Below are 6378 nucleotides of genomic sequence, written 5' to 3' on the forward strand. Positions count from 1 at the left end.
GGTTAGATGTCATCCCAGGCACCAAAATGTTGCCAGTGTGATCCCCAGTCAGGGAACATGCCTGGGTTAATGGTTCAATCCACAGTAGAGGCTTGCAGGAGGCAGCAGAGCAATGTATCACTCTCACATCGATATTTCTCTCTCTTCCTCTCCCTTCTTCTCTCTCTAAAAGTCAATTAAAATGATTCAAAACAAACAAATAAGTAATTATTTGTCAGTCCCTTAGGTAACCTGTTTTGTGAAGTAGGGGATTAATTGCTTTGCCAGTTTTTCTATTGTCTTTTTCATAGATTTTAGGAGTTTTAAAATAAATGTTTTCTAGACGTGAATCCTTTGTGAGATCTGATTTGAAAGTATTTTCATCAGTTTGTGGCTTACCTTTCCTTCTATATGTAGAATCTTTCAACAATGGAAGTTTTCCATTTTAATGTAGCCCAGCACCAGTTATTAAAAAGACCATTCATTCGCCTATTCATGCTATCGAGAGAGGGACCCACCTGACCTTGTTCTGGGTTCTCACATAACTTACAGAGAGACCTTGATGCTCTGCAAATGAGTGAGGAGGGTGTCCTCAAATTCCTTACTGCAGGAACCCACTTGAGCGGCACCACCCTGGCCCCCGATCCGAATGGAACGGTACCTCTGCAAAAGGAAAAGCCATGGCATCTACCTCATAAATCTGACGAAAACCTGGGAGAAGCTTCTCGCTGTCCGCTAATGCCATTGTTGCCAATTGAAAACCCAGGTGATGTCCGTGTCCTATCCTCCAGGGATATCCGCCAAACAGCTGCGCTGAAATTTGCTGCTGGCCCTGGAGCCACCCCTGTTGCTGACCACCTCCCTCCTGGAAGCTTCACTAATCAGATCCCAAGAGACTTCTGGGTCCCGAGACCTCCGCTGGTTACTGATCCCAGATCTGACCAGTAGCCTCTCACAGAGGAGTCTTCTGTTAACCTGGCTACCATTGCCCGGTATAACACAGACTTGTCTCTGCACTATGTACACATTACCATCCCTGGCAACGACGAGGGCGCTTACGCAGTGGGTCTCATACAGTGGATACTGGCCCAGGAAATTCTGCGCATGCATGGTACCACTCCCTGGAACACCCATGGAGGTCGTGCCTGATCTCTGCTTCTACAGAGATCCTGAAGAGGTTAAAAAGAAAGAGCAGACCGCTGCCGAAAAGGCTGTGGACAGGGAGGAATTTCAGGGTGAACGGAGTTCCAGCTCCTGAGTTCACTGTGCTCAGCCCGAGGTCGCAGACTGGTCTGAAGGCGCAGGTGCCCTCTGTGGCTGCCCAGGAGGTTCCTGCCGAAGACTGGAGTGCTCAGCAAGCCCCTGAAAACAGGTCTGCAGCCCCCACTGCTCAGGCCACCGAGTGGGTAGAAACTACCACTGAGTGGTCTTCAGCTGTTCTTCAGCAACCTCATAAACAACATGTAAATAAGGTTGATGGAAAATAAACAGTTTCTAAAATAAAAAAGACAATTATTTTTTCACTGCGTAAAGTAATTATTTTGACACATTCAGTCACTGTATACAGCGTAGGACAAAAGTAGGCTTATAGTAGTGAGTACACAAAATACAGAATTTATTTTTGTATTATTATTTATTAATTATTGTATTATTTTCCACAAGAACAACTGTAAACCTACTTCTGCCCCACCCTGTATGTGTGGCTCTCTTGCTGCAATCTTTTCTGTTCCAATGGTCAGTTTTTCTATAGGCCAATGCCATTGAGTCTTAATTTTTGTAACTTTAAAATTCTTTGAATAAATTTAATTTTGCCTCAGTCATTTTATCCAGAAATGTAAAGACACCTTTACCACATTCACAAACCATTTATGTTAGTAGCACAACAATGTTGCATAAAACTAGCAACATGTTTTGCATGTGACTGATGAATTTTGAAATATTATTTATGTTATCTAGAACTTTATACTTTTGAGGTTATTTATCAGTATGCACCTTGAGTTTCTCATTATAATATTTCCACAAGGTAATTGAGTATTATTTGTTTCATTTTATACCCAAGGAAACCAAAGTTAATTGCTTTACCTAGTGTGAGATAAATCATTATTCAAAATTAGAATTCACAGTCCCTGTCTTCTCATTCTGTTGTTTAACCAGTGAGGCAGGATGCTGTTTTATGCTATTAGTCTTCCTTAAGAAAATAGAAAGCTGTGTTCCTGGGATCAAATATTGTTTACAGATTCTCATTAAGTCTTAATTTATAGTTAACAAAACTCTGCATTTCCTTACTAACTGACATGTGCTTAGATGAGTCATCCCTCATGATAAAACTTACTCAGTTATATATCAGTAATGTAACATAATTGAGTCCAATAACAACATTGTCACAGGACCTGAATGCACGTTTCAGAGTCTGTCTTTGCTGTCTCTTTTCAATTACCAAATCACACTCTCACCATTACTGTCCAAGTTGACATCTGTTCCTTCTAGAGTATTTATCTTACTCCAGGATTTAGTTCAATAGCTCCATTCACATGTTTATTGATATCCCAGAAGTAGTCAGATTTCCTGTTTCAATCCCTCTGGATATGAACTATGTAGCCCTTCAACTCTGCTGTATCTCAGCATCTGCCTTATTCCTCATCATACCCACCACACTGCTACTGGAAATTATATGAAAAGTTGGGGATTCCAATAGGCTCCACTGACGGAGAGCATCCTCTCTAACAGCTCCTCTAAATACTCGTGGTCATTTGAAAGATTTTGAGGCAGGTTAGTGAGAAATTAGGAAGATTCCTTGGCAAGTGGGATGAAGAAACTGAGACAAATGGTTGAACAAATGGCCAAAAAGGCTGAGCAATTAACAGACAGCTGATAAATCACAAGACTGGATTCTGCCTAAACATAGATACCTAAGTGCAGGTGGTCTAAATGTGTACTCCCTCACCAAAAATATCTAACCGTAGGTGGTTTAAATCACTTTAGGGAGATAAATAACAAAAAGCCAATTAGAGCCAGACTAATCCAAGATAAAGATAAAATCAGAAAATGACCCTAGGCCCCATTATATGCTCATTTTAATACATCAGCATGCTAAAAAACACACCTGGAAATGTGTGGGGAACCGATATAGGGTTAAGCCTCGGACTGACCTGTTGGCAAAGTCACAAAGAAGTCCCAGCTTAGAGGGCACAGTCCTCTTAGCATAATTAGGCTTGACCTTATAACACTCCCCAGATCTTATCTGGGAAGCTAATGGGCTGAGGGAAGTGCAAGAAGTGTAACTATTGCCAAAACAAGTGAAACTCACAAGAACTGTGTAACTATGGTAACCACTACCTTGTTTACCTCTGACTATAAAAGGTTGGTGGGGCCTGAGCACCAGTGGAAGTCCTTCCTCCTAAGTTGGACTTACCTGCCTGGTCCCCAATATTCCAAAATTATCTCGTGTCTTTTCTCTTTTATTTGTGTGCGGTTCCTCTTCCAGATCCTGAACCCTGAACCATGCAGGATGTGGAGAGAAACATGTAAGACAGAAATGTAGTGAATATTCTGTTGAGATCCTCCCCTGGGACCTCCCTAAAATTCCCACCTATAGAAAATAAATAAAATCATTTTTTGGGTATACTCTCAACCCCCTTTCCTCAGTGCAGGTAGCCACTGCTTGCTAATACTGTCAGTGCACCAAGGAATGCAGAAGGCTGATGGACCTTGGGCATTAGCAGGGCTGACACTAAGCACCAAGTGTTGAGATAGTGGTGGCTCAAGACAATCCCTAACCTGATAACACTTTTATTGTTTACCAAACTTTACCTTTGATATGCCTGTATGCATTGCTAAAGGGCAAATGTGTATTCAAGTAAATAAAAATTGACCGGGCCTGAGGTCAGTGTCACAAAAGCGACACCTCATGGCCCCCAATGCCTTCTAAATTCATATTTCTTGTATAGCATTTTGATTTGTGTGTCGGCCCCTCCTTCAAATCCTGAACCCCACCGTGAATGTCACAGCACCTCAGGCATCTAATTTGCTCGCAGGAGAGCAATGGGCAGCAGCAGCTCATCCTGGGCTGACCCCTTGATCCTTCTCCAGAAACACTTCCTTTGCCTCACTGTCCCAAGCTTTAATAAACTTACACTTCTCCTTTAAATATTTTCTGCATGAATCATGAACCTGGAGGTCACATGTCATGTGAAATGTCCTGGACCGTGCCACGGCAGGGCCAGCCCTGGCATGGAAGCAGTCCAGGGACAATTTGACCACATTTTCCCAACTAACCTACAGTTGCAGAAAGCCAGGGCAAGGATGTGTCTGAGTCTCTCTAAACTTAAAACATAATGTATTCGGAAACATTTGTCTCTTAATAACAATTCTCACATTTAATAACAAGTACAATTCTGTTACACATTTTGATTTTCAGGGCTGCATCAGAATGGAGGACATTAATAGGCTGGAGATTAACTGTTCAGATTTAACAAGGCCACTTCTCTATGCATAAGTTTTCAATTTGTTATTGAATTTAGCCTTATCATCAGAAGGTCTACAAACTGTTTTTATTCTCAGCGATTCTGACACCAAATGTGTGGATTTCTTTCTCATGCCAACAATTGATTCTCCAACTCTGGTCACCAAGTGGGTGTCCTACAATTTAATTCAATACTGACACTAACTGCCTGGTGCTAGCATAGACCCAAGGGTTAAGGGCTCAGTTGCACAAAACTGCTTCCCTACTTGAACTGCCAGTTGCAAGTCCCAGTTGGTCATCTGTACCTCTTATCAACCAGCTATAAAATGAGGGTTCCCTAGCCTCTTCCTCAAGTTCACTAATTTGTTCTCATTGTTTATAGAATGCAGGAAAACACTTATGTTTGCTGGTTTATTATAAAGGATACAGATGAACAACCAGATGAAGAGCTACGTAGTTCAAGATCCAGAAGAGTCCCAAGTGCAGGAGTTCTTGATGCGGGGAGTTTGAGGTGCACCGCCCTTCCAGCACATGGATGTGTTCACCAACCTGGAAGCTCTCCAAACCTCATAGGAAAAGGTTTTAATGAGGTTTCATTATTTAGGCATGGTTGGTTAAATCATTTGCCACTGAGGACTATTAATTCAGTCACCAGCCCCTTGCCTCTCCCAAAGGAAGTAAGAGGCTGGCTCAAAAGTTCCAACCCTCTCATCCTGTTTTAGTTTTTCTGGAGACCAGTTTCCATCAAGAAGCTATCAAGGAGCCCCCAGGCACAAGCTGTCACATTAGCATACAAAAACCTCAGTCATCACTCCCCCTTTGGGGATTCTGAGGGTTGTAGAAGCTTTTATGTCAAGGAACCTGGACTAAGACCAAATATAATAAAAGAGGTTCCTACCACCTCCATCACTCAAGAAATTACAAGAGGTTAAGTAGCTCTGTGATCAGAGTCTCTGTTTGTTACAGAGCTTTGTTGGCTTGTGCTCCCATGTGTCCCCCTTAGCCCCCTCTACCACGGTGTGCATTAGTCGAGATTCTTCAGACTAACGCATCTCTCCTTTACATACTGGCACAGAGAACTGTGGAGACTGAAGTCCCGAGATCTGCCATTTATGAGCTGGAGATTCAGGAAGCTGGTGGTGCAGGTTGAAGGCCTGCATAGTGGCATTCAGAATCATGGAACTGGTTCTGAAACACGTGCTTAGTAAAGTCTACTTGTGGGAATATAAATTTATATTTTCTTTTTTGGTATCTTGTTAATTTTGAGCATTTTAATTTTTATGATGATCTTTTCTTCAGAAACTGATCCCTCAAGTCAAAAATAGCTATTCTAAAAAGGTGCAGTATTCCAAAGGTTGCACTTTGAGTCATTAGTTCTTGCTGAAATACCAGGTAGGTGATTTGGATAACTGCTTAGTTCAGATTATCTCTTTATAATATGAGGTGATGCCATGAGATGATATTCAAGGTCCCTTCCGGCTTAAAGATTTTTTACTTTTATAAAAATAGTACTATTATTTTTATCACAAGGAGTAAAGATTAGAAAAGAGCAATGCTATTAAAAAATATGGAGACAGTAAAAATGTTCTCTTATCCCAATTAATAGGATTAGTTATAGGAAGCAAAAAAAAAAAAAACCCTTATAGCTAATATCTTAGTTAATGTTCTGATTTACACCTCTTGTTTTAACCATTTGCAAATTGATAATTCTTGATTTCCCCAATTTCTATTGCAAGCTCTACAATGCCCTCAAAAGTCTCCCCATTCTAATTAACTGTAGGTGTTCCCTGGGCATGTTTCAGATATGGGCAGATATTATCATTCAATTTTATCTTCAGTGCTCTGGAAACCTTTGGTAACAGCTAGTCCTCCCTTAAGTGCCCGTATATGAGGTCATTCTAGTGGGTGCTGTCCCTCCCACTAAGCTAGTAACTATT

The 6378-nt window shown here is 41.4% G+C and overlaps 1 pseudogene; it reads left to right on the top strand.

The window, feature by feature from the left end:
- Positions 1 to 5591, top strand: part of LOC102763144 — a 6569-nt pseudogene extending 978 nt beyond the window's left edge.
- The last annotated feature ends 787 nt before the right edge of the window (positions 5592 to 6378 follow it).

This window comes from Myotis davidii, unplaced genomic scaffold, assembly GCF_000327345.1.
Source record: "Myotis davidii unplaced genomic scaffold, ASM32734v1 scaffold252, whole genome shotgun sequence".
Lineage (NCBI taxonomy): Eukaryota > Metazoa > Chordata > Mammalia > Chiroptera > Vespertilionidae > Myotis > Myotis davidii.